At 29.1% G+C, this 27937-nt stretch overlaps 1 protein-coding gene across 2 annotated transcripts in view; it reads right to left on the bottom strand.

Annotated features, from left to right (window-relative positions):
- The window catches only part of LOC111682859 (G protein-coupled receptor kinase 2), a 204551-nt gene that overhangs the window by 155680 nt on the left and 20934 nt on the right, over positions 1 to 27937 (bottom strand). For both annotated transcript variants that reach the window (XM_046950442.1, XM_046950444.1), the window contains exon 3: positions 5208 to 5246. The gene's annotated coding sequence lies outside the window, so the exon portion shown is untranslated. The remainder of the gene's footprint in view (positions 1 to 5207; positions 5247 to 27937) is intronic.

The raw sequence follows: 27937 nt of genomic DNA, 5'->3' as shown, positions 1-27937 counted from the left end.
TAAGAAAAGAAAAAACAAAATTGCTTCAACGCTGCTGTTTTTATGCTGCCTGCAATTTACATTTGCAATTTTTCTGCATTATATCACCCCTTAAGAGCCGAACACAGCCACCAGCCAGGACTCAGGATGAAATATACAAAAATAGCGAGAAAAAAACTGAAATAAAATCATTTAAGCTTTAGCTACAAAAAAAATGCAAGCACCAACAAATAAAACAAACTTCATTAGTACAATGTTAGAGATTCAAAAGAAATCCAAAAAAAGGATGACCCTTAACAAAAAATAATATTGTTATACATCGGAAAAATTTTCTTTAGGGAAAGTTGTTCAGACTCTAAAGAATTCTCTATAAGGAAAGTTACTCATTTTTTTTTTAATTTTCTGTAAGAAAAGTTTCTCCTATCAGATTCTAATAAATTTTCTATAAGAATAATTTTCTAGCAGAAAAGTTGTTCAGATTCTAAGCAATATTCTATAGGAAAAGTTGCTATAAGAAAATATACTCAAATTCTGAACAGCTTTCTATAATAAAAGTTGCTCAGATATTGGAAAAATTTCTAAAAGAAAAGTTGCTCATGATCTAAACAACTTTCTATAAGCTAAGTTGCTCAGATTCTGAACAGTTTCCTATAAGAAGAGTTCCTGAGAATATATATGATTTTCTGTAAAAAAAGTTACTCAGATTTTAAACAATTTTCAATAATATAAAGTTGCTCAAATTCTAAACAATTATCTTTAAGAAAACTTGATCAAGTTTAGAACCATTTTCTATAAGAAAAGTTGCTTACAATCTCAACAATTTTCTATAAGAAAATTCAGATTCTAACTAATTCTCTATAAGAAAAGTTTCTCAGATTCTTAACAATACTCTATATGAAAAATTGCTCAGATTCTAAATATTTTTCTGTAGGAAAAGTTCTGAAACATTTTTTAAAAGAAAAGTTGCTTAGATTCTGAATAATTATTGATAGAAAAAGTTGCTCAGATTTTTAACTATTTTCTATAAGTAAGGTTGATCAGGTTCTGTACAATTTTCAGATTCTCAACCATTTTCTATAGAAAAAGTTGTTCAGATTCTGAACAATTTTTTATAGAAAAAGTTGCTCAGATTTTGAATAATTTTCTATAGAAGAAGTTGTTCAGATTCTAAACTATTTTCTATAGAAAAAGTTCTTCAGATTCTAAATTCTAGAAAAATTTGTTCAGATTCTGAATAATTTTCTATAGAAAAAGTTGTTCAGATTCAGAACAAATTTTCATAGAAAAAGTTGTTCAGATTTTGAACAATTTTCAATAAAAGAAGATGTTCAGATTCTAAACAATTTTCTATAGAAAAAGTTGTTCAGATTCTGAACTATTTTCTATAGAAAAAGTTGTTCAGATTCTGAAGAATTTTCTATAGAAAAAGTTGTTTAGATTGTGAACATATTTCTATAGAAATAGTTGTTTAGATTTTGAACAATTTTCTACAGAAAAGGTTGTTTAGATTCTGAATGAAAAACTAACCAAGCAGTTTTTCTTTTCCATTAAATTTATAGTTTATAGTTTCGTGTCTAATTTTGAGTGTCGGAGGGTTTAATCTAAAAAATTTCTATACAAGAAATTTTTGATATTCTGAATAATATTTTATAAAGAAAGTTGTTGTTCACATTCTGATCAATTTTCTGAAAATTATTAAAATTTTATTTTAGAAAAGTGGCTCAGACTTTCTAAAAGAAAAATTGCTCAGAATATAAACTATTTTCTATAAGAAAAGTTGATCAGATTTTGAACCATTTTCTATAAGAAAAGTTGCTCATATTTTGAACCATTTTCTATAAGAAAAGTTGTTCAGATTCTGAACCATTTTCTACAAGAAAAATTGTTTAGATTCTGAAAAATTTTCTTTAGAAAAAGGTTGTTCAGATACAGAACAATAATAGAAATAGAGACTTTGCTCAAGTTTCTTTGATAAAACTGTTAAAATTTGAAAGCAGAACAAATAAAATTCTATTCTAAGGGCCACCCTTATAAAACGAAAAAAATTTAAGGTTTTTTTGAAAAATTTTTATCCCTTCGTCGTCTAGCATTATTTTTGCAGTGTTTTTTTTTTTTTTTAATTTTATTCCTACTGAGTATTTTTTTATATTTTGCCAACCATTATGCGGAGACGGATTTTTGTTTTTTAACCCTCCAATTGAACAATGCATATTTTTTTTCATACGGTTTCATTTGAAAATTATTTTTCTAGTTTTTGTTATTTTTTTCCTGCATTTGTCGTGTTTTTGTCGTTGTTGTTGTACAATTGAAGTGAAGTTTTTTTTATTAGAATGTATTTTAGATTTGGTTTTCCCCCTTTTAATTTTGAAGATTTCCTTGTTAGCTGTTTTTTTTTTTTTTTTGCAAAGCTTTTTGTTATGTCTCAATGAATTGATTGAAATTACGTTTAAAGCTTAAAATTTGAAGAATGAGGAGAATTGAAAGAAGAATAAAACAATTGAAGTCGAAAAATGAAATTAAGCATTTAAACTGCATTATTCAAATAGAAAAATTTTTAATTAGTGCATAAAATAAAGTTAAGAGGTCTTGGTTTTATAAAAAGATAAAGGTTTCTAATTGTAAAGGTTAGTCTTGCAAGGATTCTGACAATATTTTATAAAAAAAAATTGTTTATATTTTGATAAATTTCATATTAAGAAAGTTGCTAAGATTATGGTCGATTTTTTATTAGAAAAGTTGTTCTGATAATTTTTCTATACGAAATGTTCCTTTCAAATTCTATAAGAAAAGTTGCTTAGATTCTGATCAATTTTCCATAAGAATAGTTCTCAAAGTTTTATCAATTTGCTATAAGAAAAGTTGCTAGATCCTAATCAATTTTCTATTAGAAGAGTTGCCCAGATTCCGGTCAATTTTCTATTAGAAAAGTTGCTCCGATTCTGATCAATTTTCTGAAAGAAAAGTTGCTCCGATTTTAACAAGTTTTCTGTAAGAAAAAAAAGTTTTTCAGATTCTGATCAAATTCTATAAGAAAAGTTGCTTAGATTCTGATCAATTTTCTATAAGAAAAGTTGCACAGATTCTGCAGAATTTTCTATAAGAAAAGTTACTCAGATTCTGCAGAATTTTCTATTAGAAAAGACCAATTTTCCAAAAGAAAAGTTGCTACGTTTTTGATCAATTTTATATAAGAAAAGTTGCTCAGATTCCGATCAATTTTCTATTAGAAAAGTTGCTCAGATTACGATCAATTTTCTATTAGAAAAGTTGCTCAGATTCTGATGAAATTTCTCTAAGAAAAGATGCTCAGATTGTGATCAATTATCTATAAGAAAAGTTGCTCAGATGCTGATCTATATTCTATAAGGAAAGTTGCTCAGATTCTGATCAATTTTCTATTAGAAAAGTTGCTCAGATTCTGATCAAATTTCTCTAAGAAAAGATGCTCAGATTGTGATCAATTATCTATAAGAAAAGTTGCTCAGATGCTGATCTATATTCTATAAGGAAAGTTGCTCAGATTATGATCAATTTTCTATTAGAAAAGTTAAAAAATTAGTTCAGATTCAAAAAGTGGCACAGATTCTGCTCAAGAAATAATTTTCTTTAAGAAAGGTTACCCAGATTCTGAAAAATTTTCAAAAGTTGCTCAGATTCTGATAAATTATCTACAAAAGAAGTTGCTAAGATCATGGTCACATTTTTTTAAGAAAAGTTGCTAAGAGTTTGATTAAGTTTCTGAAAGAAAGTTGCTCAGATTCTTATAAATCTATAAGAAAAGTTGCTCAGAATCTGGTCAATTTTCTATAAGAAAAATTGCTATGATTATAATAAATTTTATGTGTCAGATTTTCCATAAGGATTCTGCACAATTTTCTATAAGAAAAGTTGCTCAAAGTTTCATCAATTTGTTATAAGAAAAGTTGCTCAAATTCTGATCAATTTTCTCTAAGAAAAGATGCTCAGATTCTGATCAATTTTCTAACAGAAGAAAAGTTGCTCAGATTCTGATCATTTTTCTAAAAGAAGAAAAGTTGCTCAGATTCTGATTAATTTTATAAAAGAAGAAAAGTTGCTCAGTTTCTGATAAATTTTATAAAAGAAGGAAAGTTACTCAGATTCCAATAAATCTTTTACGAGAAAAGTTGCTCAGATTCTGCCTAATTTCTATAGGAAAAATTGCTCTAATACTAATCAATTTTCTATAAAAAAGTTGCTTAGATTTTAATTAGTTTTCTTTAAGAAAAGTTGCTCAGATTATGAGCAATTTTCGAAAAGAACAGATTCTGAATAATTCCTTACTTCTATAAACTGTTTTATTAATATAAAATATAATTATTATAATTAAGAAATAATAATAGATCTAATTTTGTGAAACTCAATTATCAAATTAAAGAAAAATTAAATTATTTTTGTTTAATTATTAAATTCCAAATAAAAGGTCAAGATCATAATAATTTAATAATTTAAATATGTACATTACCCTAACCATATCCAATAATAATATTATTGGCCATTAACGTCATCAACATTGTGATCATCATCAGTTTAGCTATTAAAATTGCAAAAAGCAAAAAAAATAAACGGGGCGTTTCGCTAATAATGGCCAAACACACTTTCATTTAATACGTTTTTGATTTAAATTTTATTTATTTATTTTTTTTCGCTTTAAATTGTTTAATTCAATTTTCATTTATTTATTTATTGATTAATCTGATTTTTTCAATACAAAACCTAAATAAACATGATCAATGAGTGTGATCTTCTCGTTCATTATATTTTTATTATTATTATTTGATTCTTTGTATTGTTTATAATTGCTGTTGTTTGTTGCTATTTAAATACACACATTTTTATATATATATAAAATATATATATTTTTGATTTCTATTAAATGTTTTTCTTTTAAAGAATTTGTTGAAATTGTACAACAACAAAGAGTATATTTCTTTTGTTGAGTATTAAAAACTGCTGTTTTTTTGGTATTTGTTCAATATTTGTTCATGTTGATGGAGTAGATTGACAGACAGACACATGACGTTAAAGAAATTAATGTTTTTTTTTGGCTAAATATTAATTGTTTCTAATGGAATTTATTTAATTAAAGATCACCACCAAATATTTTAATGGTTTAATTGAAATATGTAAGAGGTCATTTGGAAATATTTAAAAGGTTCTTTGTGGTATTGTCTTTACAAAAACAAAGATATTTAGAATTTTTTTCTTACCTTTATATTAAAATTTTAATTTAGAAGAATTGGCCAAATCTGAAAGTAAAAAGAAAATATATATTAAAAATTCTAAAAAAAGTATTTTAAAACTTAATTTATTTTTAGAAATATGCAGTTGTTTTTAATTTAATTTAATGATTTTTTTATATTTTTCCTTAAAATGAAATTGATGCCTGTGAAATTCTGAGCCGATTTAGCTATGTCCGTCTGTCTGTTTGAGGTGGGACACTGGTTAAGGAGTGCATAACTGAGCTGATACAGGCCTAGGTGTATTTATTTGTATATGATACTAGATATACCCAGTGTGCTTTGCGACCCTGAAAGCAAAAAAACACACTTACACATGAGAGATGCCACTCGTCAATTTTTCCGATTTTAATTCATATGGAAGGGGCCAATTGAAAGTCCGCCAATTTTTCTCTAAATGTTCGCATGTATTTAAAAGTTTTTCATGTAAAATTTGAAGATTCTAGCTTCTACCGTATCTAAGATATAAAATTTTTTCTATATAATTCATATGGGGGTTCCAAGCCACTCCCTGATGAAAGTCCGCTTTTTCCCCCAAATGTGAAAGTCCGTTTTGCAAACTTTTAGGATTCTAGTTCTTTTAGTTTCTTAGATAAAATATTTTTTTGTATTTAATTCATAGGGGAGGTGCCGCTCCCCCTAATGGTAGACCACCATTTTATTACCCAAAATATTTACATGGATGCTAAAGTTCTTCGTGCATAATTTGAAGCTTTTAACTCTAATACTTTCCAAGATAAACGACGCTTTTTATCTTAACTAATCATATTGAGACTTATGTGGTTCCGCCCAAATTTGAGGGCTCTTACTGTTACATTTTCCGAGATATACTGATTTAATATTTTCTTAAAATGGAAGGTGCCACGCCCACTATAGTCATTCCGTCCATTATATCCAAAAATATCATTATGGATGTCAAAGTTGTCCGTACAAAATTTGAAAACTCTAATTGTTCCAGTTTCCAAAATATATGACTTTTAATAGCTATTAAATAAGAAGGCGTGGCAATTCGCCTACTTGAAATTTTAAAATTAAAAGTAGCCTTATAGTTTAATTCCAGATATACAGGAAGGTACTGTTAATTTCAAGAAAATCAAACAAACCCACAAACAAATAAACACACATTTTTATATAAATTTGTACTAAATAACCTAAAGCCCTGCAAAAATCTTAAAATTTTCCTAATGAGTAATCTAGATAATGTAGTCATTTAATACATTACCTGGTAATGAGTGGTCGTATTCAATAACATTTTTTATTTATTTTTTTTTTTTTTTTTTTTTGAAGGGGATTGGTAGCCCATTATCTAGAGAATTTGGACTTATTCTGAAGCATCTATCCAACTGTTGTGGTTTGAATCGTAGTTGATTTAAACATTAAAAAAGTCGATTTATACTTTTATGTAAAAGCCATTCCAACAAGTACCATAAAATAACTTGTTAATGGAGCACCGATCAAGTGGAAAGACTAATAAATAAAAAAATAACTATAGAGTCAGTTTTAAGTCCGGGTAAGCACATTTGTAAACAGTTATTTTTTGTACCTCCTCGAACAAAAATAATTAATTATTCACTACTACTAAAAGTAAGTAGTTCCAAATTGCTTCAATATTATTTGCCTGCTTACCGGGTAAGTGAAGTTTTTCCTGGGAAGAAGTTTAATTAAAGCGTTTAGAATTGTAACGTAATTGCTCAAACAAAATTTAGCTTTAAGCTTTTTATTATTATTTAATATGTAAGTTAAATGGTTAATTAAACTACTTTGTTTTATTGTTATTTTTTTACTAAATTATTGTTTTTGTGACCCTTATAACTAACAGTTTATATAAAATTTTTCTTGCTGCACATGTTTATTACTTTTTTTATTTTTAGAATCTTTCTATTTATTTAAAAACAAGTAAATAAATCTTCATAACGATTATATATTCAAGTTCATATTAAACTTGGTTATTATATAATAATTTTGTTTAATAAAACTTGACAATGACTTGCAATTGTAACCACTTTCCTGTTAATATACTTTCTAATGACTATTACATGACGTTCTGATTACATAGATGGACTTAAACAACATCTTATTAATAATGTGATATGTAAATAGTTTGTGATAAATTAGTCAGCTTTTGCGTAAAGATAGATATGATCTTTATATGATTTATACTGACTGATTTCTAATTACCTGTTAGCGATTATGGTAAGTACTTGATCCAAAGACATCACAAAATTAAAATAATGACTTAAAGGGTGATAGTGTATATAAATTTTGAACTTTTAAGTTATTAGGTGATAATGAAAGTTTTAGTAATTCAAATTAACAAATAAGCGAAAATTTAGTCAGTTAAGTATAGCATAGCCGACTATATTCAATAGGCTTCATCCCTTGGTCCAAATTATATCAAATTATTAATTGCGCACAAAGTTTGCACGGATAGCCGGACAGACGGTAGGACAAGTCTTAATCGATTAAAAAAAAAGATTCGGAGAAACTTTAAGTTAGGTGTTGGATCAATGTTTTTGTGTAGCAAACATCAGCACAAACGTATAATACCCTTCCCAATATAATGGTGCAGGGTATAAATATAATCTAGAAAAATGAAGAAAGTTTAACAGAAATCAAGTACATAACCTATCTAGCATTTGGAAGATTTGTACATGATTAATTTGTAATCTCAATTTTTTGACTCCTTTTAAGGAGTGAGATCGAAAAATTCTTAACATACATATATGTTTATAAAAAAGAAACCACTAAACTTAAAGCTTTATTTTTTTTTTATTTGATTTAAATTATTATTACAATTTACAAAAAAAAAAATATATTTTTATAGTTTTAATCACTAGTGATGAAATTTTGAACCCTTTTCGGAAACCCTTCCTTTAACGTTTTTATAGTGCTTTCTGTCACTTTGCTCGAACATGTAGTCCATCTCCGTTTAAAATCTACCACACTTTTGGACACCTTTTTTGTACTCTTCAATTCTCTTTTAACAAGAGCCCAATATCAGTTGGAGGATTTGCCTCTCTTGGTACAAATACCACATTATTGTTCTTGTACCACTCAAGGGCTTGTTTACCATAGTGACAGGATGCCAAGTCAGGCCAAAAATAAGTGGATACATTATGAAGTCTTATGAATGGAAGCAGCCTTTTTTGTAAACATTCCTTGATGTAAATTTCGGTATTTATAGAGCCCGTTGTAACAAATGATTGGCTTCTTTTGCCGCAACTGCATATTGCTTGCCATACCAAGAACTTTCTGGGAAATTTTTTTTCTGCTTTTGGGTCCTAAGCTTTTCTTCAACATTCCCTCGAGCATCAGCAACATAAAACTTTTGACCTGGAAGTTGCGAAAAATCTGCTAGAACATACGTTTCGTCATCCATTATGCAGCAAGAATAATTTTTTATAAAACTTGACTTCAATTTCCGTGCTCTGTTTTTGTCCTCTAAATTTTTAGCAGCGTTCCTATCAGGAACTTTTTGAGCCTTGTATGTTTTTAAACCTGCATTAGCTTTAACTTTTCGTACCAAATAGTCCGAGCACTGAGCTAACCGAGCTGCTTTCCTACCGGATGTTTTGGGAGCTCTTTTGAAAATGCGTACTATTTTTTGGCTTTAGAAACATCATGTGGACCATTCCTTCAACTGACAAGTTCTCCCGGTACTGTTTAATAACATTGGAAACAGTTTGACGGCAGACCTTTGTATGCTTGGCCAACTTTTTGTAAGACCAAGTTGGGTTTAGTTGAAAATATTTAATAATTTCCGTACGCACTTTTTTCTGGTCACTCATTTTAATCAGATTAACAAAAAAATTAATATAATTGACATTACACATAATAACTGACATGTTTTTCAAAGTTAACTTGATCAAAAAAAAAAATCAAATAATACTTTGGTTGAAAAATGTAATGAAAAACGTGTGTTAAGAATTTTTCGATCTCACTCCTTAATGACTTAAAAATTATCAAAAATTTGCGTGCTTATAGAATTGATTCGGAAATTATACCTATATATGATTAAAAACTGGAAAAATGAAAAAAAACATGACGACGTATACAGCAGTCATAAATTGATCGTCCTGGTGTTTCAAATATGATAATTCTTTAATTATTTTGTGATCTTATTTCAAGCAGGTGGAAGATCTAAAATTGTTTCTTCGTTAATTGTTTTTGTTTGTAACGGAACAATAATAATTACATTTAAAAATTACTCAAAAAATACTAAAAAGTTATTCAAAACTGATTAGAAAAGGCGATCATAAAAGGCTCTTTAGAAATTATGGCAAAATATTTTGAGTGACCTTAAAATACAATTCTCATTTCGTTTATAAAATTGTATGTATAATTATTTGAGTTTGTTTAATATTTTCAAAGTAGATTTTCTATCATTGAAATTGAAATTATATTATGGTTTAATTAAAATTATTTAGTTTTGTTTAATGATCTTCTACGGAAGATAGTTGGGTGACTAATTACTAAAAAAAAGTATAAATAATTCCAATTAATGATTAAAATCTCAATCATAAATAGATCATTCAGATGTTCGAAATATGATTGTTTATACATTTATTGTGTAATTAAATTTCGCTCAGAAAAGGCTCAAAAATTACAAAAATATGAAAATTAAAAATATAATTGATATAACTGTGAAACGATCAGTATTTTGACTGACATATGATTCGAAATAGATACAAAAACGAGTTTTTAAATTGATCAAAAGTGGACTTCATAAAAGACTCTTTTAGAAGTGTCGCGGCTAGGGTTTCATTTTCTTCCGACGAATGAATCAGTTTTTATTAGAAAATTAACGCATATGTGATCATTGTAATCATGCAGACTCGAATGTGATCATTTTCATACGACGATGAAAATGATCAGAAAATGAACGCATATATGATCATTCTAATCGTGCAATGAGTAAATAAAGATTCGAATGTGAACAGAAATTTTTAAAAAATGCCAGATGGGAACTATTCAACTAACTAACTGAATGATTGACTTACTTACTGACAAACTAACTGACTGACTAACTAACTGACTAACAAACTTGTTGACTACCTAACCTGACTTGCTAACCTACCAAGTAACTATTAGTACCCAAACACTATGCGACAAAAATAAAAACCTGGTAAAAAATGATTTTTTTTCTGAAAGGTGGAGCCAAGTAGAACAAGGTTTAATATTATTCCCAAACAGACAGCCTCTTCATTCTAAATCCGCTGAGAAACATAAAATAGGTTGAAGTTCAACTAGAAGATAGCTGCTTAAATGTACGTTACGTGTAAGTTTTTGTGTCCATATATCCAGATTATATATGTTTTTGGATAATTTCATCGCACATGACAACAGTAAATACTCTAAATGCTCTTTAAATGTGTATCATAGACTACAACGTAGTAATAGGACCTAATTTTGGTTATATCCCTGTTATATTTCAGACTGAGTTAGATTTTAAACAATTAGCGATCCAATACCTCTCTAATCTATAACAAATCATATGTTTTCTCAATTAAATTTTGACGTCTATTAAAAAAATTATAAAATAACTCAGGAACGCTTATTAAACTCTTGCAACCACTACGTATGAAACTACGTAAACGCGTATTAAATTAACAACTATCTTAATCAACTTGTAATCACATTTGCAACAAGTATTTAAAACTTCATAACAAATGTAAATTATTTTGTTTTTATTTCAATCACAACTGTCTATGCATATGTCCGTCAGTCTATTTATACGTATATGCATATGCAAATCGCCCGCCCGTCATTGTTAAGCTTAAATTGTCTAACAAATCAGTAAGCGAGCGTTTAATAAACTGAGCGTTTATGGCTAGAGGTTAAAACTAAATGATTTTTAACCGGTTGTTAAAATTTGCACTTATAGCTGCTGTGATTATTGTTGTTGTTTTTTTTTTTTTTTTGTTGTTATTTGTATGATTATTTTTTTTTATAGAAACGACATAAATAACCGTTTTGTGGCATTTGACGTCACAACAACGACAGTTGTACGTCATGCAAATGAATTAAACGTGTATTTTGAATTTGTTTTTTTTTTCTTTGCATTTGTTGTGTCTTGTTTCAAATCGTAACGAATCGGTACTTAAATATTTTCGTTTTTTGTTTTTTTTTTTTTATTTCAATGTGTGTGTTTGTGTATAAAATAAATACATTTAATTAAATATCAACAACTTACAAATATTAAAAAGAAATAACAAAAAAACAACAATAATATTACAACAAAAAATTAAACATAATATAAGTCAAGTAGACAAGTCTGATAGACACAACTATAATTTTTGATTGTTTTTGTTAGTGTTTTATTTACTATTAATAAATTTTTTTATATAAATAACATATTAAAAAGATGGTAGGTGGAGGTGGGGTTTATTTTATTTTATATTCAACTTAATTGTTGCTAGTCTTATTTACTGAGTAAAAATAGTTTCTTGTTTAATTTAGCAATTCTTTAACCCAAAAAGTTTTTCTATTTAGATTTGGGTGTCTGCAATTTTCTTTAATTAGAAATAATTGCAAATTAATAGATTAAAAACAAAAAAGAAAATATTTTTATAAATCATGACTCAGGAAACCAATATCACAGTTCAGTTTCAGTTTTCTAGTTTAGTTCTAGTTCAGTTCTAGTTCAGTTCTAGTTCAGTTCTAGTTCAGTTCTAGTTCAGTTCTAGTTCAGTTCTAGTTCAGTTCTAGTTCAGTTCTAGTTCAGTTCTAGTTCAGTTCTAGTTCAGTTCTAGTTCAGTTCTAGTTCAGTTCTAGTTCAGTTCTAGTTCAGTTCTAGTTCAGTTCTAGTTCAGTTCTAGTTCAGTTCTAGTTCAGTTCTAGTTCAGTTCTAGTTCCATTCTAGTTCTGTTCTTGTTCAGTTCAAGTTTAGTTCTATTTCAGTTCTTAACTGGTTTAATTTGTTTAAATTTTTTCTACTATCACATTGCGGCATCCTCCTCCATCAATTCCTATAACACCCTAAGTTATTACCAAATATCGTGCAAATTTATTACATGAAAACATGTAACAAGTCAACATAAATATCTCTAAATAAAAGGAAGGAATAGTTCCATAAACCACACTTAACATGTCTGTCGTCGTCATTTTGTTCTCTGTTATAATATCTTACTTTACTCACAAAATTGTTAAAAGAGAAAAAAAGAGGCAAATAATGAAAAGCTATTGAAACAATGACACAAAAGATTCATCTAATAAAGAAAACATTTTGCAAGAAGTCAAAAAACACTATACATGCCATCGTCTGAATGTTTAATATAAATTAATCAAATAATATCGCAAAATGTAATTAAGTAAATTATATTGCGAGTACAGACACACATTACAGTTCATCACGTAAAACTGACATGAGTGCGTTATTAATACGATTACTGTAGTATTTTATGTTTGCAAACATTTTGTTGAGAAATAAATTTGGCCAAAAGTTTTCTTGTTGATTATAAAATATGCTTTAAACAGGACACTAATTATAATTCTGATGAAAAATCTGGGAAATATTAAAACTCTTGTAGAGAAAATTTTGGCAACAGATGAAATTATGAAATAGAAAAGTATTTTTAGATAAACAAAACTTGAAATAAGATCATATTTTCCATTTGCAAATCTAACTAAAGAATAGTTAAAAAGGATTGAAAATGAACAGAGGAACTGTAAAGTTTGAGTTTAGTGAAAAAAATTTTTGTTTAACGTAAATACAATATTGTAAATAAAAACTATTTTAAATCGAATTCCAAAAATAAGTTTCTACATCCAAACGTCATATTAAAATTTTACAATAATTACTCATATTTACAATTAAACAATAATTTGATCTCTATATGTATGGCCTACTTTTGTTAATTGCTTTTTAAAAATTCTGTTGAGATTGAATATGGCACAAAACCAATTTAAATTAATATACATATGTATGTATATAGTTTTACAATTGTACAAAATGTGCTAATTATGATTTAGTAATCAAAATAAAATACATTTAATATTCGTTGTCGTGTTCTAAATTAACTATTCATAAGAATGTAACGAAATAGTTACCAATTAGTACCAAAAGTTTACAAATTTTCAACATATGACATGTATGACAAATCAAATTAAACTGTTAATTGAAACCTTTTCAAAGACCACTCAATTTCCTCACAATTATTATTACAAATTTTAAAAATGCCATAATTTTTTAAAAATTTGAAATTGCTGTATACATTATTTTATTTATAAAGCAATTAAAACTAACAATTTTGCAACAATCAGTTTTTAGGTGCAAAAAAATAAAATCTCTTTTTTTGGTATAAAATATTTAATTTGCAACGTTACGCGTCTCTTCAATTTGGAATTACTTACAAGAAATTCAATTCGATTTGTTTTGTTTTAAACTTTATTTTTGTTGTATTTAATTTATTTTTTTTTTGCGTAATAAATAACCTTGTGCCAAAAAAACCAAACACAAACTAAAATACAACAAAATATTGGAAAAAAACGTAACAACCATAACAATGGATTTGCTTTTTTTTCAATTTTATAAAGAAATAAAAGCATAAAATAAAAATAATAATAAACAATAAATTAATAATACGTTTTCCATTATTAAAACCAAAATGATTGAAAATAAAAATAATATTTAAACATAATTAAAGTTTGTTGCCGTGGTTGGTGGGTATTATGTGGTGCATTGTGTATGACTGACTTCATGACTGCCGGCTGACTTGCAATATGATTATATTTTCATTATAAATACTTATACTTTTTTAATTTTGTATGAATAGGGGTTTTAAGTTAACTTGTATGTTTGCAGAAAATCAAGTGTAAATATTTTATTATATCATAATAATCATGTATAGAATGGAACAAGAACTGAACTAGAACTGAACTAGAACTAAACTAGAACTGAACTAGAACTGAACTAGAACTGAACTAGAACTGAACTAGAACTGAACTAGAACTGAACTAGAACTGAACTAGAACTGAACTAGAACTGAACTAGAACTGAACTAGAACTGAACTAGAACTGAACTAGAACTGAACTAGAACTGAACTAGAACTAAACTAGAACTGAACTAGAACTGAACTAGAACTGAACTTTAACTGAACAAAAATTAAACTAGAACTTCAATATTTACTTTACTTTCTACAAGATATCTTTCAAGGTATTATTACATTTTTTTGTTATCTTGCTTTTAATTTCAATTGTTTTTGAGTTTTTTTTCTACTTTCACAATTTGTGTTTAAATAAATAATTACATATTCCCAGACATAGTTGGGCAAAATGCCAAACAACAAAACTTTTTAATTTATAAAATTTTGCGATGAAAGGAAAACTTTCAAGACAAAGGCAACAACTCAGTCGTTTTAATCTGTCACTTAATGGTGCAAGAGAATAAAGTAAAATGAAAGAAAACAGCAACGCATTATAATGAATGAATTGTCTGCGGCGGCAGGAGTATAAATAAATGAAACAGCCCAGGTAAATTATGACAATGAAGATACAAATAAAAATAACGCCATTAAACATTTATTTATTTACATTTTCTACATTTTCCAGATAATGTGTTCACTCACAATAGCACAAATTAGACACGAAGAGTGAAAAAGGAAGAAAGACTAATATACACAAATTTATTAAAAGGTTCAATAAAACAAATTACAATAAAAAAGGTAAATGCAAAAAGCATGAAAAATTTATGAGCTCATAAAGTAAGAATTTCCAATGAAATGTCCCTTTTGTTGTCACACAAATGACGAAAGCTTCTCATTACATATGTGTAAGTAACATTGTATGTTAAAAGATTCATTGAGTATTGAATTAAAGGACGTCAGTGTCAAAGAGAGTTGGCATGAGAATATTTTGTTATATCTGTTAGTAACATACATATTAATGACTTTTGTGCACATAAACTTACCTTAGTAAGCTTTAACATAGCATTTTTATATATACTTAACTTGAAGACAAAAACAAAGTTTTGCTAAAAGTTCAAATAAATGAAAATGTAGAAGTGACGTTACAAAAGTTTACAACAAAGTTGTAGTTTTTAAGCAGAAGACCATACAATTTTGAGTAGTAAAGTGAAAGGTTGTCAGAAAACACTTTCAAATGTTCAGTTAAATAGTTGACAGTTTATTTAATGAAAACAATAGTCTGTTTATGCTTTTTAGAGAGATTTTTGTGACATAAGCTTATTAACCTTTAAAGCATAGTTTTCCAAGGTTTAAAAGTGGAACAAATATTTCAATGCAACTTTGAAAGACTGAACCATTAGATAGCTGGTTTAAAAATGAAGCTGTTCGAGTACGTTAACTTCAAAACAATTAATCCTATCCATTATTTGTCATGACGTCAAACCAGGGCACAATATAATATGACACTAACCAGTTGCCGCAGGACTTTGTTCTAGCTGGTCAGTTGGTTGAGGTTCCTTCGGATTACACCTGTAGTTTTAAACCAAATTTGCTGGAAGGAAATGTTGGCTTAACGACTGATATATCGTATGCTGGATTGAATATCCCTTACTCTTCGCGTAATAAGGCACCTGTATAGACAATTGGATAGTTGCCACTCATACCGTAGATCGTTCCTAAGGGTCTGATAGTGGAACTGAATGGAACAAGTATGTAAACGATCGGGAAAGTGTTCTTTGCCCAACAAGAATAGCCCTATTTCACGGTGGGTCTTCTCCAACCACTGGGTGAGTAAAAAACAACAACTCAGCACTGCCACTTATTGTATCTTACACGCAGGTTGTAATTTTTGTACATAAATTAGCCGGTCCATGTAAGAGCACTTTTCTAAGTACTTGAGCTATCTAATCTCTTATCATTGCTGCCCCGTTGCTTAATTTCCGACATGTAAAACATCACTTCCGTTTACATCCATGCAGATTGGATGTCCTTTGTAGTGTCGACAATAGCATCTAGAGACGTAACCGGTATACTTAAGTAGGAATTGACACCAACCCATATCTAACGCTTAGTCCCACAATTACTCCTCTGTGGGGTATCTTCGGCAACGGCGCCGATAATATTGACTTTACCTTACATCAGTCTTTTAACTGCAACTTACTCTTCCCGCGACTGGTAGAACATCTAAGAACCCACGGATTGAAATACACCACTATAGGATATATCATGCCCCGGGGGGATTCTTTGCCTGACTTGTACTGATTTTGTATACTTCAGGGAAGTTCTCTAGTGCTATTGCATTCTCATATTTTTCCATACTACGCTACTTGGTAAAAGTCCACCACTCAACTTGTCAATAATTATGGGGTTTAATTTGACTTTGGAAATTTCTACATTTCGAACTACAAAATAGTCGCTAGGTGCTGTTAGCCATCCCAGTAGGTTGCGAATACTTTAAGAGGTTAGGGAATGCACTTTGTGCTCTTTATGCTATTAAAAGGATGTTCACGTTCCGGTATACTAGAAGATTGATTTCAAATGATGTTGTGTTAACTCCTGTTGTTGATTTTAGATTAGTAATTGCTTTCTTCCTTGTCGGGGTATGCATTGGGATTGATCCCATGCTGTCTGTCATTCCGCAACGTTGTTACTATGCCAAGATATTATATAGCATGATGTCACATGAGTTCTTCATAAGATTTAGGGGCGTGTGGTAGACCGTTCTCAAGTCTATCTAATGGATGAAAAAGACCACTATGGGATGTCAACAAAGTGGTTGAAATAGAAAAGTTGAATAGTTGTAATACTGCTCAGAGTTTAATTTGATTAGCAGGATTATGAAGGACATATTTGATTCACTTACAAACGGGAACATGATTCGTGGTCTCAAATGGAATTTGACATTCTGTGGATATGTTCTTCAATTTATGTTATCAACAGATTGTCGCCATAAGTATATTTAACTATCTATATATGAACTAATCACTCCAAAAACATGTTGGACGATATCTTTCGAAATTTAGGTTTCCGATTGTTCATGTACCATTCCGTTACCAACTTATATCTATATTATATCTTATGTGAATATGAAAATTCACCACCACACGATGAAAACTAATTTATACACTTTTGTTTTAAGGCGAAATTTTTATAATTAAGATTAAAACTTATTTTCACTACGATTTCAACATAGAGTCAATTACTTTTACGATTTTTAGTCAAGATTGTTGCATTCAAACTCCTCCATCGTGATTAACACGCAACATATATAATAAACTAACAAAAATCTTTATTTTCAGATATAAACATCAATAATTTAAAATTTAAGATTTAATAAATCATTTAATAGTGGTTAGATAAAATCTAATTTAAATTTTGACTTTAAGGCATTTTTTTCTCTCTCTCTCTCTCTCTCTCTCTCACTCTTTCTTACTCTTGTTATTTATGTTCAATCAATGGCACAAAATAGTAAAAAGTCATTATCTGACTATGACTTGAATGTCGTTAGATCTGTTGGCCAGTCGTCTATGAATATTTTTTTTTGCCAAACTCCCAAGTGTTTGAATGGTGCAAAAAAACGAAAAAAATATTATTAAAGAAAATATTATGATGAATGGCATATTAAATGGTTTGCAGCGTTTTAATAACTCTATCCGCTCTACACTACTAGTAGTAAATAAATCTTTTACTTCCCCTGGCTCCAACAACCAGTGTCCAGTGGAATGAGTTTCAATTTCAGTTTAGTTTTGTTTTGTTGTTTCTTTAACGGATGCCAGATAAAATGATCTGTTTGTCTGCATGTCTGTTTTTTCGTTTGTTGGTTTGGAATCTGACAGTGACTTTTTGTTTTATGACTTTGGAGGATTGAATTGGTTTTTTTGTTGTTTCAATTTTCCTCTTGATTTTGTTAACCATTATTAAAGAGTCACAGTCACAGCCACTAGCCTTGTTAATAATATCAAGGTCATTAATGTTTTGAGTAAAAATAATAGAAACAAAACAATTTCTTAGTTTCAATGGCAAAAATATTTTAATTAAATAATCGAAATTAATGTAAGACATTTGTTGATTACTGAAAAATATTTACATTTTATCTTAAGTTATCATTATTGAGGCTTAAAATTATATTTTTTACTTTCATTTTTTTCAACGCTAACTGATTACTTTAGACCTATTGTCTGTTTTTTGACTAGAAATTTTTGCCATTTTTAATTTTTGTTTTATTCATTTTGTAAGTAATAGATATTTATGCGGGTGGCAACATATTTACTTTTTTTATTAATTTAATTTTACGAGGTCTAGCCATCATTATTAAAATAATAAAAAAATTAAGTGAAATATTAATGAAATATGTAAAGAAAAAGCAAAAACGAAATGGTATATAATTAAATCAAATAATAATTTTGATAAAAACATCATGAAAGTAAACATTATCAAGAGAAAAAATACTTATTATTTATTATTAAATTAATAATAATTTAACACGGTTAATCAAATTTTGTTTATGTCTGCATTTTAAAGAACATATTTTACAAAGACTTCAGCAGACATGTCTTTATCTAAAATGGTTCATCTATATATTGTTAGAATAATGATATTTAAGAAATGTGGTCCTATTATAAATTTCTTTGACCAATTTTTGCACAAAAACTTTAATATCGAACTACTACAGGGAGTTCAGTATACATGTTGCTAGGGTATAAGTGCTGCCATGTATACCACTTTAACCAAGGATCTGGAAACAATACTAAATATTTCACCCATTGAAACATATTTAAGATTGAGACGGCGCTTACAGTTATAGCATATTATACGCAATAATCTTATCCCAGATAGAATTCCAGAGGATTATCCTCCCCAGGGCACGTTTCCTCGATGATAGATCCCATCTTAGTGTCTAGTCTGCCGGGACTATGTGATGTCACTTTACTTCTCGTCTTTTCCTTGGAATGATTTAAAATGGGGTCTGGCCAGAGAACCACACAATCTGGTACTACGGGTGGCCAGTTGTCCGCAGGACTATGTCCTGTCTGTTCATTTGGTTGAGTGGTTTAAACCCAAATTTGCGGGAAAAGTAAGTGGCGGTTAAATCAAGATTTCTGGATAAGTTCGGTGCTGTTGCCAAAGACAATAGATACCCCGCAGAGGAGTGACTGTGAGACTAATCGTCCCTGCTGTTGTTGCCAAAGACAACAGATACCCCGCAGAGGAGTGACTGTGAGACTAATCGTCCCTTGTCCGGGTATGTTCAAAGTAAACTCTGTTCACACAAGAATTTTCACAGTAAGTCTCGGCTTATTCGACGGATTCGTACTTCGGTCTACCGGATACGCCTCAAGCTGCTGTTACTGACTTAACAGAGGCCATCCCATCTGCGTGGTGGCAATAACGGAATGTGTAATAAAATAAATATGGCGCCCTCAGGGGATAATATATTTTCCAGCAGCCAGAAGACAAAAGGCTTTAACTGAATATTCTACAAGAGAGAGGCGCGGATCCACGGGAGAAAAAAGGAAATTTCCCCCCCAAAATTTTTCATACAAAATAAAAAAGCGAATAAAAAGGAAAAAAAATAAAATAAGTGAAAAACAAACACTCGAGCTGGAGGCACAGGCAACTCGGGAGCTCGAGGTAGTCAATTTGATGAACGCAAAACCATTCGTCGCAACTTAAGTTGAATTATAACTATGATGAGATCAAGACGAGAAATCTCCTTAAAATGAGCAAGTCTGGTAGTGGGCACACTAAATTACTAACGAGTACATCTATACAAAATCATTTGAAATTCAGATGATCTTTTGACAATTTCGGTATAACTGAGCGAAAAAACGTTATGTTTAAATGGATTGTCTATATGATCACGTTGAATTTCAGATTGGGAGTGAATTAAGTTGAAAAAACAGGTTCCTACAAGTTTCGTACTTTTGATCACATGGACCTCCTTGAACTACTGCTGTCCTTCCCAACAATTATTGAACTCAATATGTTTATGTAAAGAAATGATGACATTAACTTGAATATCTGATTGTGTGTTATGTTGGTAATTTTCTCGATCTGAAGCAGATCGAATATAGGTCGATGTCGGGCGATTTGTACGGGAGCTAGGTGAAATAATGGACCGATGTTAACTATTTTCAATAGGATTCGTCTACGGTATCATAAAAAATCATGTTCCAAATTTCATTGAATTATCTTCAAAATTGCGATCTATAGCTTGATTACTAGATTTACAAATGATGAAGGTAGGTATAGGACTAATATTATTGTGCGTTAAAAACATCAGCACAAACCCAATATACCCTCACCAATAAACTGGTGTACGGTAAAATAATTACTGAGAAAAAAAACGATACTCAATGCCATTGCAAATATTTGATTTAACAGATTTCTATAACAACCAAACCCAACCTGTCAAACTTTTCATTTCATCGCCTTTATGACAACATTTAACACAATTTCACTTGTAAATCTTTGTAAATTTTTTGTGTCAAGAAAATGACCCATAAAATCATCAAATTTCTTAATAATTGAGCAAATAACAATATAAATTGCATAATTATTTTCACTTCACAGTAAATGTTTTGATTTATTCACTGTAAATTCTTAACGATTAAGATAAATTTACTTGATAATTTCTACAAAATCATTTTTTTTCTTAAGAACCCAAATCTATATTTAAATAAATAAAATTCCCCCCAAATAAAGTATGTATGTATATTGTTTCATTGTCAAAATATTTATTTGGGTTTAAATGCTTGGGTTATGGGGGAACAAACGCAGTCACCTTTTTTTTCGTAGGAAATAAAATATTAAATCATTTGTTGTTGAAAGCTCTCTAACACACACACACGTATAGAGATTGAGATAAAGATTTATTTTCCATATAAATCTTGATAAATGACCCACACAAAGTAATAAATAATCTCTACTATCATACAGGCACAATTTAATTTGTGACCCATTTTTCAATGTTGCCTTTTTATCCAACTTCCTGATTTAACAATCACAACAATTTTTCCAACATTCCGAACAATGGCTGCTCATCAACTTCATAGTAGTTGTGAACAAAGAAGTACAAGTGACTTTGCGCATCGAAAGTTAATGACTGAAAATGACACTTTTTGTATAGAGTGTTTTAAGTAAAAATCCTTTTTTTCAGTTTTTAAAGGATACATTATAAAGATTTGTTTAAAGTTAAATTGTTGTCATTAAGAGTCATTATAATAATTTTTTGAATAAAGTTATTTTGCATAAATAATATGAATTAAATTTATAATGAATGAAAATTGAAGACGAAGCTTAAGAATTGTTAAAAATGTCAAGGACAAAAATTTTAAAACAAATCTAAAGAAAACTGGAATATTTATCATTTATATTGAGTCAAGATTAAAATTATTTTTCCCAAATATAATTTTAAATTCAAATTAGAATAAAAGTACCCTTGACCGTTCTTAAGAAAATCAACAGACAAGTCAATATACTATTCAACAGCTAAGTCAATAAACTCGTTAATACACAAGTTAAAAAATTTGTCCACATAGATTACTCCATATAGAAGTCACAGTCAATAGAGTAGTTAATGGACTAGTTCATAGTCAATGGACTAGTCAATAAACTATTCAACTGGCATTATCCATAGAATATTTCATAAAATAGTACAAAGAAATGCCAAAAAACTAGACCATAAACTGATAAACTGGTACTGATCCATAGACTCGTCAACAGACTACTTCATATCTCAATCAATATACTAATCCCTACATTTGTCTATAAAAAATATATAAATATACTAGTCCATTAAGTAAATTATAGAATAGTCCATGGAATAGTCATTAAACTCGTCCCTAGACTAGTCCATAGAATAGTAAATGAAATAGTTCATAGTCAATTGAAAAGTTCATAGTCAATTTACTACTAAACTGACATTAGACTGGTCAATAGAATATTTTACGAAATAATAGTCCATAGACTTTTACAAATGCTTGCCGTATACTAGTCAAAAGATCACTCCATAGTATAGTTAATGGATAAATCTATTGAAATACACCAGTCCATCAAATAGATAATAGAATAGTCATTATACTAGTCCCAAGACTGGTTAATAAACTTGTCTCTAGACTAGTCTATAGACTGGTACATAGACTGGTTAATAGACTTAGTCTTAAGAAATGCCAATTGGCACTAATGCCTAAACTTGTCAATAAACTACACATACCAGTCAATAGTCTAACCCATCGAATAGTCAACAGACTAATCCATACATTAGTCTTTAATATATTCAATACTTTTTTATGTATATATAACAAGAGTTCTATATTCGGCTGTGCCGAATATTATATACCCTTCACCATGGTGTGTTAAAAAAAAGTTAGTACAAGAAAGTGTTCTTTTACATCATTGATTTGTTCTCGTCTAATCCGGGTTCAAAAAGTACTCTTTGAAAAACGAAAAAATACCAAAAGGTTCTCTTTTATGGGTTTTCACCTAATTCAGACTCTACATACTTAATTTCATATTTCTAGGTTCAATAGTATCAAAAATTCAAAAAATACCTTTTGAAAAACAAAAAAGTACCAAAAAGTTCCCTTTTTATGGCTTCTAACTTAAGTCGGGCTCCACATACATAATTTCATGTTTCTAGCCAATAGCAACACACTAGTGCTACTTTTGCTCTGCTACTCTTGCTTTGCTGCGCTCGCTCTGCCTTGTTTTTATAAACAAGAGTACAGTAACAACATTTACCGTATGATTATGTATTTTGTTTTTTGCAATTTCTGTCTAAGCATGAAAAAATAATATAAATTTTTGATGAAATTTTCAAAGGTTGTCTCGGATTTTTGCTCATATCTCCGGTATTTATGGACCGATTTCAGGAGGACCATGCTCACTTTCAAAATAAGTGTTAAAATTCGCATATCTCAAAAACTGCAAAGAAACTTCATCGAATTTAGTACAAAAAACTTCAATATTCATCTGAATATTTTGGGGAAAAAGGGCTGACTTTCATTTATGGCGAACACAACCTCCCATATGAATTAAATAAAAAATCGTATGTCTATGAAACTATTAGAAAAATATCCTTAAATTTTGCATTAAAATCTTGATATCAATATGAACATATGGGTAATAGATTGGCGTTGCACATCTCATATGAATAAAATATACAAAAATGCATTAATCTGGGAAACTATTGGAGCTAGATTCTTAAAATTTTGCACGAAGACTTTTAACGGCTGGAAAATTCAAATTTTACAAGAAAAACTTTGACACAAAGGGCAAAGTCGACCGGCTTCGAGTCGGCGCTTAGTCGCCGCCGAACTATATTTTGTTGCTTGAGCCGCCGCCGAAACATTCGGCTTAAGACGACTAAAATTTTTTAATAAGGAGTGAGATCGAAAAATTCTTAACATACATATATGTTTATAAAAAAGAAACCACTAAACTTACTGCTTTATTTTTTTTTATTTGATTCAAATTATTATTACAATTTACAAAAAAAATATATTTTTATAGTTTTAATCACTAGTGATGAAATTTTGAACCCTTTTCGGAAACCCTTCCATTAACGTTTTTATAGTGCTTTCTGTCACTTTGCTCGAACATGTAGTCCATCTCCGTTTAAAATCTACCACACTTTTGGACACCTTTTTTGTACTCTTCAATTCTCTTTTAACAAGAGCCCAATATCTCTCCACTGGCCTTAGTTCCGGGCAGTTTGGAGGATTTGCCTCTCTTGGTACAAATACCACATTATTGTTCTTGTACCACTCAAGGGCTTATTTACCATAGTGACAGAATGCCAAGTCAGGCCAAAAATAAGTGGACACATTATGAAGTCTTATGAATGGAAGCAGCCTTTTTTGTAAACATTCCTTGATGTAAATTTCGGTATTTATAGAGCCTGTTGTAACAAATGATTGGCTTCTTTTGCCGCAACTGCATATTGCTTGCCATACCAAGAACTTTCTGGGAAATTTTGTCTGCTTTTGGGTCCTAAACTTTTCTTCAACATTCCCTCGAGCATCAGCAACATAAAACTTTTGAACTGGAAGTTGCGAAAAATCTGCCAGAACATACGTTTCGTCATCCATTATGCATCAAGAATATTTTTTTATAAAACTTGACTTCAATTTCCGTGCTCTGTTTTTGGCCTCTGAATTTTTAGCAGCGTTCCTGTCAGGAACTTTTTGAGCCTTGTATGTTTTTAAACCTGCATTAGCTTTAACTTTTCGTACCAAATAGTCCGAGCACTGAGCTAACCGAGTTGCTTTCCTACCGGATGTGTTGGGAGCTCTTTTGAAAATGCGTTCTATTTTGTTGGCTTTAGAAACATCATGTGGACCATTCCTTCTACCTGAACCAGGTTTTCTATCAACTGACAAGTTCTCCCGGTACTGTTTAATAACATTGGAAACAGTTTGACGGCAGACCTTTGTATGCTTGGCCAACTTTTTGTAAGACCAAGTTGGGTTTAGTTGAAAATATTTAATAATTTCAGTACGCACTTTTTTCTGGTCACTCATTTTAATCAGATTAACAAAAAAATTGACATGTTTTTCAAAGGTAACTTGATCAAAAAAAAAAAAAAAAATCAAATAATACTTTGGTTGAAAAATGTAATGAAAAACGTGTGTTAAGAATTTTTCGATCTCACTCCTTAAGTAAGTGAAAAACGTGTGTTAAGAATTTTTCGATCTCACTCCTTAAGTAAACTTCTCAGATTTTAAGTACCATATTTTAGAAATCTACAATGAAGATTACATTAAAGTACGAAGAGTTGTGTTCCGTTTTATGGAGTGTATCCTCAAAAGGGCCAGAAAGAATTGAAGACATTTCAAATTATATAAAAACTACATATAAGGAGTGAGATCGAAAAATTCCTAACACACGTTTTTCTATAGTCTAGTCTATAGTCTAGTCTATAGTATAGTCTATAGTATAGTCTATAGTATAGTCTATAGTATAGTCTATAGTATAGTCTATAGTATAGTCTATAGTATAGTATATAGTATAGTCTATAGTATAGTCTATAGTATAGTCTATAGTATAGTCTATAGTATAGTCTATAGTATAGTCTATAGGGTTGTATATAGTTTATTGTCTGGTCTATCTAGTCTGTTCCATCTAGTTTGGTCTATATATTCTGACCTATCTTGTCTGGTCTGCTAGTATGGTGTATTTAGTATGGCCTAGTCTAGTTTATAGTAAGGACTATATAGTCTACTCTGGTCTATAGTTTATTCTTAATCTATTCTAAATGTACTACCCTTTTCCCTTCTCTGTGTGAATTCATTACACTTTAGTAGACAACATACGTTGTATACGTTTATACTGGTTATACCATTAAAGATTTTTGCATTAAATTTTGGCAATGAATTTTTTCATGTAATTTTAGAACATTTACCAAAATAATATCAAATACAGAAAATAATAATAATTCATCTTTTAAGTAGAAACATATTAGATTTAAACAGCGAAAACCATAACGATTTTTTTTTAAAAGCAAACATTATGACAGAATTCTTTACATGACTCATTAAACACAAATGCCGCAAAAGTAACATTAACATTTTGAAAGATAATAAATTCTTTGTAACATAAATATGAAAAACAACATATTTTGCGTTATGAATACAAAATATAAAACGACTTTAAAAACTTGTTTCAGGAAAAATAGCAAAAAAAGAAACATCAACATACTTTGTTGTTTTCTGTCAGTCAGGTTGCCTGTTGTTGTCTAGTTAATTTCTAATAAATATTATTATTACCAAAGTAATTCAATTTAGAATAAATATAATCAATTGATGGTTCAATGAACTGTAAAGAACAGCACCCCAAAAACAAAATAACTAAATATATCAAAACTTGTGTGTTTTCTATTTATATATATTTTTTTTACTCTCTATTCATCTTCATTATTATTATTATTATTATTTTTTGTTTATTTTATATCGCTTATGTTATTGTTGGTGGTACATTTTTGCCAAGTAATAAAAATAAAAATAATTGAGGCCAAAAATGTTCGAAAAACATTTTTAAAAAGTCCAATAAAATAATTGTTAAAATAAGCGAAAGATCCTAGTTATTGAGAAAGAAAGGTGTCAGTGTTTTAAAAGAATTATTTCAATTAAGAATTTCTTTTACCATTCATAATGTTCATGTTTAGTTCATATAATGGAGAAATTAAAAGAATTTACAAACATCAACAGGATATGATTATAAGTTTCTTAAAATTGTCTTATCTACTATTTCGTAAATTAAAAAAAAAACGAAAACGGTAAAATTATTAAAATTTTATTTACTTTTTTTTCTGCAAAGTGGAAAATATAAAAAGATTTTTTGAATTTTTTAAAGAGAACTTTTAAAGAAGTTACTCTTTTAAATGATTTTTAACTAATTAGTTAAGATAATTGGTACAAACAAGTCTTACAACAAATGTAAAGTTATTAAATCAATTAAAAGTTAAAAAAGCCAATAGAGAGAAAATATAAGAACTGGTCAATTATTTTAGTTTGTTACAATGCCCAGAGTGCTTCGCTACCCTAAAAGTAATGAAAATAATAAAACACTACGATTTTGAAAATTCTACCTATAATAGTTTTTTAGATAGACCTTTTTCCTCCAAAATGTTTAGGTGAATATTAAAGTAATTTGTGTAAAATTTTAAGAATCTAATTCTATTAGTTTCATATTGGAAGTGCCAAGTCCCCCATTGAAAGTCATCCCGTTATACTATAAATGTTTAAAGGAATGTCAAACCAGAGGGTGAAGTCGATTTAAAATTGTCGGCGGCGGCTTACAGTCCGCTCATAGCCGATCGTTTTTAAGCAAATTTAAGCTGTTAAAGTTATGTTTAGAAATAATAAAATATCAAAATTTAAAGACTGTGGATCAATGTATCTTTGCTTAAGATATTAATTCATTACAAAATAATGTTAAAGATACAGAATTTGGAAATTTTATCTTTATATACAAGGTCCATTTACGAAAATCTCTTAAACACACATTACACATTACCAAATAATGCTCTTAATACAAAATTTGCCACAAATATTACTTTTGTATACAAAAATTAATTTTCAAGATTTTTTCACGATCGAATTAAGTGTCTTTGCTTAAAATATTAATAATAATATTCCTTAAAAATATTCAGTTACACTGTGTTGAATCTTAATGGAAAAATTAAATTCGCCAGACATACATTTTTCTTTTATTGCAATTAATTGAAAAATTCAGATAAACATTTAAATAAATTTAATAAAAATTATCACATTTATATTAAAAATGTATCGGGAGTATTGAAAATTATAAAATATCGCTTGTTTGTATATCCTTAGTAAAAATCTAGTTCGTTTTTTTAAAATATAATTGTCCAACAATAGTTCATTATGTTTCACATCCAAAAATAATTGGTCTTAAAGTCTATACCCTAGTTAATATCCAAAGAAAAATAAGGAGTGAGATCGAAAAATTCTTAACACACGTTTTTCATTACATTTTTCAACCAAAGTATTATTTGATTTTTTTTGATCAAGTTACCTTTGAAAAACATGTCAGTTATTATGTGTAATGTCAATTATATTAATTTTTTTGTTAATCTGATTAAAATGAGTGACCAGAAAAAAGTGCGTACTGAAATTATTAAATATTTGGTCTTACAAAAAGTTGGCCAAACATCCAAAGGTTTCCCGTCAAACTGTTTCCAATGTTATTAAACAGTACCGGGAGAACTTGTCAGTTGATAGAAAACCTGGTTCAGGTAGAAGGAATGGTCCACATGATGTTTCTAAAGCCAA

Source organism: Lucilia cuprina, chromosome 4, assembly GCF_022045245.1.
Source record: "Lucilia cuprina isolate Lc7/37 chromosome 4, ASM2204524v1, whole genome shotgun sequence".
NCBI classification, from domain to species: domain Eukaryota; kingdom Metazoa; phylum Arthropoda; class Insecta; order Diptera; family Calliphoridae; genus Lucilia; species Lucilia cuprina.
The sequence above is the reverse complement of the archived record's forward strand: the minus strand, read 5'-3'. Positions and strand labels throughout refer to the sequence as shown.